The sequence below is a fragment of the Gossypium hirsutum genome, chromosome A08 (genome assembly GCF_007990345.1).
Source record: "Gossypium hirsutum isolate 1008001.06 chromosome A08, Gossypium_hirsutum_v2.1, whole genome shotgun sequence".
Lineage (NCBI taxonomy): Eukaryota > Viridiplantae > Streptophyta > Magnoliopsida > Malvales > Malvaceae > Gossypium > Gossypium hirsutum.
The window spans coordinates 57,133,261-57,144,996 of NC_053431.1; the positions used below are offsets into that span (position 1 = coordinate 57,133,261).

The following is an 11,736-nucleotide window of genomic DNA, read 5'->3' on the forward strand; positions in this document are numbered from 1 at the left end:
AAGTGTTATAGAGTGAAGACCAAATAATATACAAAGTGTTAAAAACGTTTAAAATTGGCAATATACATACAATAAAGGATAATTTAGATAAAATATGAAAGAGTAGCAAAAATACATAATAAATTATAATATTAAGAAATACACATAATAGGTTTACCAAACATATATACATATATATAAATTTAGAAGCAATTATTTGTAAAAATTACAATAAAAATAATAATGCATATAAGATTAAATTAATTTTAACATAAATTATTTATGTAATACAAAATACATGATTATGTATACAAAGAAAAAACTATATGTACAAAATAACATGTATTCAATGATGTATATAAATCAAACATATGTACCAATATATATATGTAAATATGAATGTATGAAGATAAATATTGTATAAAAAGAAATTTAAGCATAGAATTACATGGAGAAAATTTTAAAATAATAAATTATATAATAAAACAATTCAACAATAAAAAAAACTAAAAAAACCTAAAATTAATAAAATAGTTCAAAAATAGTGTTTAAATAATAAGTTTAAAAAAAATCCTCAAAAAAAATATAAAACATAGATTAAACTTGATTGAAATAAAAACAAAATTGAAAGGATAATCTATAAATAAACAAATCGTTAAAATAGAACCAAGGATCAAAATAAAACGCGCACAAAAGAGCAGGGACTTGGAATGAAAATATACCGAATCTCAAAACGCAGTGCTCAAATATGGATTAAATTGAAACAGTATGCAAATCCCAAAGAAAAACTAAAAAAATGCAAAAGAAATCGAACGGGACTCAATTTGAATAATGGCGCAAAAGGGAGGGATGAATTGCGCAATTTCCCCAAAACAGCTAAACGCGCGGATCCTCCTCGGGTCGGGTCGGGTCAGTTCGCGTGTGGGTCAGCATGAAACGGTGCCGTTTTGGTACCCAGGCTCCAAAGATCAAACGGTGCCGTTTTATTTTGTAATTAAACCCTAAAAAAACGTTTGAATGGCACTCTGCCCCTTTCTACAGCAAATGAAGCAAATCCTTCCCCATATCCATCTTCATTTGGCCGACTAAGAAACCAAAACCCTAGCCTCTCTTGATTTTCCCTTAACCGATCCTAACACCCCTCTCTTAAGCACCGATCTGCCTCTATCAATGGTGATGAACAGATTCGGGCTTCAAGGGACGACAATCTCGACCACGAGATTCCTTCTACGCTCCGATTTCAACGAAGAAGACGTAATCTCTTAGCACATTCGCAAGTTAAATCTCCTGTTTTCTCTTTGTTTTCAAATGCATATAAACTCTAATGAAAGACTAATAAAATCGAAAGAAAAAAGGAAAATTAAAAATATTTGAATCCAAAATCACATTTTCAATTTTGATTTCTTTTTTCAATATACGTATCCTCCCCAAATCAGTTTTTACAATGGCTTTTTATAGCCAAAAATGAAATATAATATTTACAAATTTACCCTTTTTCTCCTCTATTCGATTGCTGTTATTCAGTTATCTTTGCTGTCATTTGCTGTTGTGATTTTCGTTTGTTGCAGGTACAAATGGAGCCAGTTGGAGGTGGTGACACAGGTGGGATGAGGCGTGAAGATGCATGTGGGGCTGGCCCGAAGACAATAGCAGTGCTGGAGGCTGCTGGAAGTTGCTGCGGCACAGGTGACCTAGGGTTTCTGCCGAAAATTTCATAGGTGTTTTGGGCCTGGGGTATTTTGGGTTATTTAGGTTAATTGGGTTAGGTTTAATTTAGGTTTGGGCTTGTAATGGGTTTATTTGTAAAATGAATTATAATTTAGACTATAATTTGTATAAAGACTGTATTTGGACTTTGATTTTGGGTCTTTTTTTTTATTTAGTTTTTTTTTGTTTTTGGTTTTCTGTATGGGCCCGGGCGAAATGGGCCTATTACATGACTGATTGATTAAAAACTAAAATTAACTAATTTAATTAACTAACAAATACGAGAAAGAAAAAATAACAAAAATAACCTATTAACAACCAAGAAGCAAAACAATACCTAGGAAAGAATCTGCTTAAATTCCATTTGTCACTACCAAGAATCTGCTTAAATTTCATTTGTCACTACCAATCTAAATTACGCAACTTATTTACTTGGTATCTTGATCCATAGAAACCTCTAAATTATGCTAATATATCTTTCAAGCATAAGAGCAACTAACTCTAGGTTAATTAATTTAAATTTCTTTCTAATTAAAACCCCTATTATTGTATTAATTCTTTATATGGATTCCCCTACTAGATTTGACTCTAATCCAATAGATTTATGTTATCCTATGTCTAGGATTGCATACAACTATGCTCAATTACGCAATATCTACTCTTAAACATGGTCTATTCAACCACCAATTTAAGTACATCAAACATGGATTAATAATCTTGAAAAACCAAACCAAAAATTAAGCACACATAATTGATAACAAAAAACTAAGTATTTATTGCGTAAAAGAAAAATCAACCAATAGAATCTATCATAAGGTTCATCTCCCCTAGGTATTTAGAAAATTAATTCATGCTTGAAAATAAAAATATCCAAGAGACAGTATAACTGCAAGAAATGAAGAAACTCGTGATAACTTCCTAAGAAATCAAATAGGAATGTTCAATCTGGATGGAAATCTACTTCAAAGTCGACTTTAATGATGTTTTTCGAGTTGTTTTCTTAAATATTCTCTGACGGTTCAGTTCTATCTTCTTATTTTTGTCATATATACATCTTAAAATACTCGAAAAATCTTAAAATCACGATATTCCGCAATTCAGTGTGCAATTCCTTGAAATTGACACGGCCTACCACACACTTATATGTGTCACATGACCATGTGGTATGGTTGTGTGGAATGGTTCAACCCGTATGTGTAACACCCCTAACCCATCTCCGTCGCCAGATTAGAGTTATGAAGTATTACAGTACAAATTGAATCAACTAACATCATAAAGAAACAATTAATCAATTTGTAAAAATTTACATCCAATTTCAATTTTATTCATAGAAAAAATACATTTACAGGACTTAGACCGAGCTTACAGGGTCTTATAAATAGTTTGGGAATAATCAATGACTAATTTGAAACAAAAAAGAAAATTTTAGAAAAATCTGAAAATTTTGGAAACAGGGGTCACTCAATCGTGTGACAAAGCCTAGGCTGTATGACTTAGAAACATGGTCGTGTGGCCAACTATGTACAAATCGAAATATGGGACATAGGACTGTGTCCTAGCTCATGCCTGCCCGTGTGAGTTTTCAAATTAACATCACACAGCTGTGTCGTAGGCCATGTGCCAGACTATATGTGTATTTGAAGTCAGGTTACATAGTCGTGTCGCCAAGCTGTGTAACTATTTGTGACCGTGTGGACTATCCTGCACTAAAATCAATAAAACACACGACTATGTGGGGTGACCGTGTGTGACACTGCCATGTGATAACTTGTGTCCCAAGCCATGTGCTTTCAAAATAACCTCTAATGTAAGCCAATTCATCAACCCTTTCTTAATCATCAAGACAAACCATTTCTAATTACTTTCATAAGATTAAAACACATTGAACGGCACCAAAAACACGCCAAAATCATTTAACCTATGTGTCTAATGTAACAACCCGTTTTTAGGGTTAATCAAAACAGTGATTTTGGGACAACAATTCGACATTGAAAAATTTATTTTATTATTATTTTAATATTTATAGCATGGTATTAGAGTTGTGTGAAATTTTCTTAAAAAAATTTTATCGTTTAAGTGGTTAATTCGGTAAAAAGGACTAAATCACGTAAAGCATAAAAGTTGGGTTCTATAAGCTAAAAGTGTCAAATAGCTATAGAACTTAAAAGTGAAGTTCCTTATGTGGAAAATACCCCATTTATGAGATAGTGGATGTTAGTGGAGTGGCATTTGATGTAATTATTAATGTTTTTAAAGGGTAAAAAGATAAATAGGTAATTAAAGTTAATAACAAATAAAATAAATGCAAAAATCATGCTAAATTCCTTCATATTCCACCAAATGTAGATAAAATAAACAACCATGGAAGTATTTTAGGGTTCAAACCTTGTTGTTTTCAATTGAGGTATGTTTCGTGCTCAGTTTTTAATGATTTTTATGTTTTTATGATCGTTGCTTCGAGTTCTAACTAGCCCGTACCCTAATTTCTAAATTTTTTGATGAATTTATGAGTTGACATTGATGATAGGTTGATGTTTTTGAGTGTTGATGATGGAAAAGGAATAGTTGTTGATAAATTAATATGTTTTGTTAAGTGATTTTTGGTAAAAATGTCAAATAAGGATTAAATTGTGAAAAGTGTAAATTGAGGGGCTAAAATGTGAAATAAATTGAAAATATGGGTTGAGAGTAATATATGGAAAATTTGGCTAGCTTGGGTTTGTGTTTAATTTCATGAAATTGTGATTTTATGTGATAAGGACTAAATTGCAAAAATGTGGAATAATAGGGGTAAAAGTGTAAATTTGAAAAAATTGTAAATTATGTTAAATTGAATGGATTAATGATTAAATAAGTAAAATTTTTTATTATATAGATTGATAAAAATGAGATTTGGATCTAAAACAGGAGAAAACAAAGTATCGGACTAGTCAATCAGTTCTGTCGTTTTAACGATCGAGGGAAGTTCGTATGCAATAAGCATTGTTATATTTATTCTTTTAATGCTTTGATATCGTATAAATTGTATATACATGACTATTGTTATGTTTGATGATATATCGACTAAATATGGCACTTAGTGTGCGAAATATTAAGAATGACACTTAGTGTGCCAAATATTGAGAATGGCACTTAGTGTGTGAAATATCGAATGATTCAACAAGCATAGTCAAGACGAGAATTAAAGTACGGTCAAAATAAGTAATACAGGTACGTACAAAACTTATGTGAGAATCGAATGAAAGTAAATTGGTAAGTTCATATTGTATTATGTATATTAAATAAGAAAGTATTGAGTATAAGTATGTTTGATGTCAAAATGTGTTTATTTGACTATAATGAAGTATATATTGAATGTTATGTGAGATATGAATAATAGTTGTTTAAACTAAATATACATATGGCAATAGACTAATAAGATCGTAACCGAGTTATGGCAGGTGAAAGAAAGGCCACGACAGGGCCTTAGCAATGTATGTGTAAGACCATAGTTGGACTATGGCATCGAAAAATAGATGAACTTGTATCATAAGCACTTATAAACCAGAGAGGTTTGATAAGAGTATGGGTGATAAATACGAACTTACTAAGCTGTGAAGCTTACTTTGTGTTATTTTTCTATGATTTATAGTGTCTCGGATATTCACTAGGGTTGTGAGTCAACTGAGATCGCATCACACTATCCGGCTATTGATTTTCGGTATTTTACACCTTGTGGCTTGGTTTATGGCATGTATAGGCTATGGTCTTTTTGATATGTTTTTTTTAAAATGTATATGGCCATTCAAAATGGCTTATTAATGATTTTGGTTGATGGTTATAATATGGCCTTATGATTTGGCATAGTTGGTATAAAATGTGTATTTGGCTTATGTTATGAATTTGTGTTTTGGCTTGGAATGCAAATAAGGTAATAATGTGGTTTTAAGAAATGGCATGTATTGGTATGAGTTTGAGATGATGCATTGATAAGCTTTGATTTGGTTATAGGTTGAATCATATGATTGGTTATTTAGTTGGAATTTGAGGCTTGAAAAAATGTTAAAGATGATAAATGATTCATGCTAGTTTTGGTATGTGTTTTGGTCAGGAAATGGTTGAGATTTGAGAAACGAAATGTAATGATTCAATATGGTATGATTTATCCTGGAAATGATCACTTTTAGTTGCTTATTTGGTTGTATATTTGGTACCATTTGGATGCCTTAGGATGCATGTGACTTAAGTGAGAAAAGTAGCTTATAGCAAGCCTATTTTCGTGCCACACGATTGAGCACATGGGCCTGTGACTCGACTGTGTGACCAATGATGCTTAATTAAAACAAGTCAGTGAGTTACACGGCTTAGACACACGAGTGTGTCTATTGGCCATGTATGGCACATGGGCTGGCACATGGGCGTGTGGCCGGTCGTGTGACCTAAGTCAGTATGTATGTCCTGTTTTCACACGGTCTGTGACACGAGTGTGTCTGTTGGCCGTGTGAGGCACACGACCTGTTCACACGGGCGTGTGACCCCTGAATACATGAAAATTTTCTAATTTTTCAAAGTTTTCAAATGTATACAGTTTAGTCCCAAACTTTATTTAAGCATGTTTTAAGGTCTCATAAGACCTTAAAAGGGACAATGTGAATGTGTTAAATGGATTTTTGAATATAAATGCGTAAATGTATGAATTATGTTGTGATTGATCGGTAATGCCTCGTAACCCTATTTTGGCTATGAATATGGGTTAGGGGTGTTACATTTATTGTATCAGAGTACAATTTAGTAGATTCTAGGACTAATGTTGCAAATGAGAGTCTAGCTATACATGCAATATTTAACTTGTATAGTGTGATATCTCCCAATTCTGATGAAAATTGTTTTAATTAGACAGATATGCTTTCCAATCGAGCTAATTTCGATAATACAGAATGTTATACTCAAACGTTTGAGTGAAAATATGTTGGTGATGAGTTGAAACTGATAAGGGTATGAATCAGAGTGCATGATATTCTGCTATTGATAAATGTTATAATTATATGAGTATATGAGTTGCAATGTTTGGTCTATGATTGCTATGTGAATATTTTTATTGTGAATTAATGATTTGATTTAGCATATGAGCTATGTGTTAAGTATAAAAGTGATCATAAGTAAATGATTGTTAGGTGTTTTGAGAATGTGGAACTAGTAATGAACCAGCCATTCATAATAGTATGTGTAATGTGCATGTTTACGTGAGAGTTAAATTTTAGGCTTTACAACCCTCACCCCTCATCGGTAAAGTATTGTAATGAAATCCGTATTCTATAGATTAAATAAGCTTACAAATGTGGAATTACAGAGTTTCGTGATTGAAGGATTAGTACTGTGATCAGATAAGAGAATGAGTTCGCAAGTGAAGACAGTAACAGAAAAGATATTGGATTGTGTTGAGGGCCATTCGTAATATGCAAAGTCATTGTTAAAGAAGAAGTTGAATTCGATTAGATGAAAGTATTCAGGTATGATGTCTAAAGAACATATTAACTAGAAGTTCTTCTAAAATGATTTCTGCTAGTGATAAGATAATGTGAGATTAGTGATGTCAGAAATAGACAGTGGAATAATGTTTGAATTGAAGTGATAGCTGAGTGCAGTGGTTTTAGTCAGGCAGTTACTATGGTTTCTTTTGGGCATTCTATGTGTACGTTCATTCTCAGAAGTATATATGACTGTTTAATCTCATAAGGAATTCTTATCATATGAGAATGTTAGTTAAACATACTGTTAGACGAAAGCATTGTGGTATATATGGTTTATGATCGACATTGCTCTATATTTCTCTGGTATTTTATTCTATTATGTTGATAGAAAAATCGACGGTAAAATCTGTATGATTGCTAGTATTTTGTTTCTACTGGTTATTGTTCTGTTGAATTTACTTGAAGATTATATTGCTTCTATCACTGTTGATTTCAGTTTTTATGAGTGTTGTTCTTCCTTCTAGAAACTTTCTGGGATATTATCGGGATCTTTATCATTCTATATGGGTTGTAATTTCCAGAAATTCTATATAGTTTAACATGTTGAGATTTCACTACCTCGATTTTGTTTATGTGATTGTTTGCAAGAGATATTCTTTTAACGAAGATGACCATATCTAATATGATTTAAAATTTCTAGTTCGATCTCGGAAGTACAGTGGTATATTTATCAAATTTATAGAGGTTGTGTTTCTGCACTAGTTGCTATTGAAAATCATATTTGAATTTCTCTTGTGTTCAAAATGCATTATTGATAACTGGGACATTATATATCTATACGGTTGAGATGTCGGCCTTATTATGGCACTATGATTTTAATTTATCTGATGGTTGTGGCTTCCGTATGGTTCAAAGCTTCGTTGATTAATAACTGAAAAGTTATTGTTTGACAGTCAAGATCGATTCAGTTGTCTAGTTTGATTGGATTAATTGCTTGAAGGATTAATCGAGTTACTTGTATCTAAATCTATCCATAGGGTGGAAATAAAATTTGACCGTTTATGATTAAATATATGAATATTTTGAATGAAGAATTCATATTCTAGAAGACATGATACAGAATTATATCCATCAGAATGGTTTTATTGAGAAATGTTCTTGTAGATTGCGCATGTGAAGTCTGTATGATATGATAATTATTAATAAAGTTGTAAATAGTTGAAGACATTGTTAACTGAAGAATCAGTTCTGGTTTAGCATGCATCAGGTAAAGAGTTGTTCAACATGAGAATTAAAGATGGTTGACATTGTATTTGTAATGAATAGTTAGCAACATTAATTGTTTGGTGAGTAATGCAACCTTTTGAAGACTACAAGAGTTTAAAATATTTGATGTTTTTGAAAGATCTGAATTTGAGATAGTAAGGATAGCTTAAACTGTTGAAAGATTGTGAATCAGTGATTGATTATGACCCAGGACAAACGATTATAGTCTCGGATGTTCTAAGCTCGAAATCTTTGTGTGTTTTACAATTGATAAACATGTGATTAATCTTATCAGATTATGAGTAGTTATTGGCTGAGCTAGAAACTAAATTGATGTTTAATCAGTGAATTTGTAAGGCTAAGAAGTGTGTCAGTGAATTACAAGTTAAAGAAAAAGGGTACAACGTAAATTGATTTCTGATTCAGAATTTCAGATTGGAATCGACAATTGTTCATTGTGTCGAGATAGTGTTCATGTATCGAGAAATCCAGAGATTTTACAATAATTATTACATCTAGCATAGTGGTAATTATATGTCCATTCGGGGAGTACTAAGATGTATAATAATCTGAGACAGTTTTATTGGTGAATGAGTATGAAAACTGATACTTCTAACTTTGTATCCAAATGTATGATGGTTAAAGTTGATTATCGAGTGTTTTCAAAACTGTTACAGCATGTGATGATATCTGAGTAGAAATGAATTTAAATTTTGATCAATTTTTATAATGGGATTATTCTTATCATTGAAAAAGACAGATGTTATTTGAACTATTGTTGAATATTTAAAGAAGTTTGCATATTTTATCTCTATATGTACAAATTTCTCTCTTGATAGGCTAGTTGAGTTATACATTCCTGAGATGGTTAATTTTTACAGAGTGTCAGTTTTCATTGTTCAATTGGAGACACGAGGTTTATATAGTGTTATTGAAGTAAAATACTGATAAGTCATAATTTATAAATATTTTTATCCCATGCTTAGCACATTTTTGGATGAATTATCATTAGATTTGTGGAATTTGATGCTCCTAATCCTTTAATTTCATGTTTTATACTTATGTGAGCATAGGAGAGTAAAAAGAGCGAGAAACGGGCAAAAAATGGAGAAAATGGGTCAACGTGGGAAATCAACACGGCCTAGGCTTCCTTACCGGGTAGACCACACGCCCGTGTCTTTTTAGCAGACTCTAACACGGCCTAAGCCACCTCACACGGGCGTGTCACACGGTCGTGTCCCTGTCGAGCCCAAGTCTAGTTCTACTCTCAAAAAGGCCACTTTTAAGGGCTTTGAAGCATCCCAAAGCCTAAATAAACACCCGAGGAGGCACCTAGAGACAGACACGGAGTGGGAGGCAAAGAATTACTCGAAAAAAGCCGATTGATCCATCTTAGAAGTCAGATTCTCCTTCAAGACTGAAGATTTCCCTTCAATTTCCTTCAGGATTTTTTTTTGGGTTTCTTTATGTTTTGTTATTATTCTTCTTCTGAGATGTTTTCTTTTACACATATGAACTAAATTCCCTAAATACCTAAGGGGGATGAAACCTAAGACAGATCTTGTTACTATTTTCTGAATTATATGATAAATACTTGATTTGTTCTTAATTATGTGTTCTTAATTCTTGCTTTAATATTCTAGGATATTGATTCAAGTATTGATGTGCTTATTTAGAGGAGCAAAAGTCCCTATCTAAGAGTAGATCTAGCATAATTAAGCGGAGTTGATTGCACGCCTAGATATAGGGCGACATAAATCTGCTGGATTAGGGTCAAACCTAATAGGGGAATCCATAGGTCGAGTTAATGCAACACTAAGGGTTTTACTTAGAAAGAGATTTCAATTAATCAACCTAGGGTTAGACGTTGTTAGTCTCGAGAGAGATAATAATATAAATTAGGGATTTCTACGGATCGAGTCAAGTGAATAAATCGTCTAGTTCAGAGTCAAATAACAAGTGAAGTTTAGGTGGATTCTTCCTTGGGTATTGTCTAAATCAATAAGTTTTCCCAAAAGTATTTCCCCAATTTACTTCCTGTGCATTCTTAGTTTAGTTAATTAGTTTAGATAAAGCAAATCCCCTTATTTTTAGGTTAGATAATAAAAAGAAGGTTAATACTAGTACTTTTAGTTCCTGTGGGTTTGACATTCCGGTCTTGCTATAAGCTATACTACTGTTCGATAGGTGCGCTTGCCTTTATCGTGATAATAGTTAGTTTTCAAGTGCGATCAATCATAAATATAAAACTTATCATACACATCAAGTTTTTGGCACCATTGCCGAGGACTAAGATATTAGGAACACTTAATTTTTATTACTTTAGCCATTTATTTTATTGCAATTTAATTTTATTTCAATTTTGTTTATATTACTAAATTTTCTTTTATTTGCTTCTGGTAGGTTTTTATAGTTTATGACTAGAAGAAACCTGTCAGGACCCCTACTTTTTGATAGTGAAATTGACAGTACAGCTCGCAGAAACCGAAGAGAAATAAGGAAAAGCCTACGATACATCGAGGAAGGGCAAGAGGACGACAGTCAAACTACAACTGAGGGGATGGCTAAAAATCAGAATAATCAGCTACCTCCTGTGGTTGCTGTAGATCCAAAAAATCAGAATCCTGCTCCTCGTACTATGTATGATTACACTAAACCTACTTTAACAGGAGTTGAATCGAGTATAGTTAGACCTACTATTACTGCAAATAATTTTGAACTGAAACCTAACACGATTCAAATGATACAACAGTTTGTTCAGTTTGATGGTTTGCAGGACGAGGATCCAAATACTCATTTGGCGAATTTTCTAGAGTTCTGCGACACTTTTAAGATCAATGGCCTTTCTGACGATGCCAATTGTTTCCATTCTCATTGAGGAACAAAGCTAAACAATGGTTGAACTCGTTACCACGAGGGTCAATCACTACTTGGGAACAAATGACCGAAAAATTTTTACTTAAATATTTTCTGCCGGCTAAAACGGCTAAATTGAGGAATGATATCTCTTCTTTTGTACAGATGGATCTAGAAACTCTTTATGATGCATGGGAGAGATACAAGGACTTATTGAGAAGGTGCCCTCACCGTGGGTTACCACTTTGGCTACAGGTTCAAACTTTTCACAATGACCTGAATCCTTCGACTAGACAAATGATTAACGCAGCTGCTAGTGGGACTATCAATAATAAGACACCTGAAGAGGCTTATGAATTTATAGAAGAGATGTCACTGAATAATTATCAGTGGCAAGTCATGAGAACAAAGCCGACGAAAGCGGCCGGCGTTTTTAACGTCGATTCAGTCACTATGCTCTCTAATCAGGTAGAACTTT

The 11,736-nt window shown here is 32.8% G+C and overlaps 1 non-coding gene across 1 annotated transcript; it reads right to left on the reverse strand.

The window, feature by feature from the left end:
• Positions 1-11,390: 11,390 nt before the first annotated feature.
• Positions 11,391-11,497, reverse strand: LOC121205930 (small nucleolar RNA R71). The gene has a single exon (XR_005901003.1). It is a non-coding gene; the product is annotated as a small nucleolar RNA R71 (small nucleolar RNA).
• Positions 11,498-11,736: the final 239 nt, after the last annotated feature.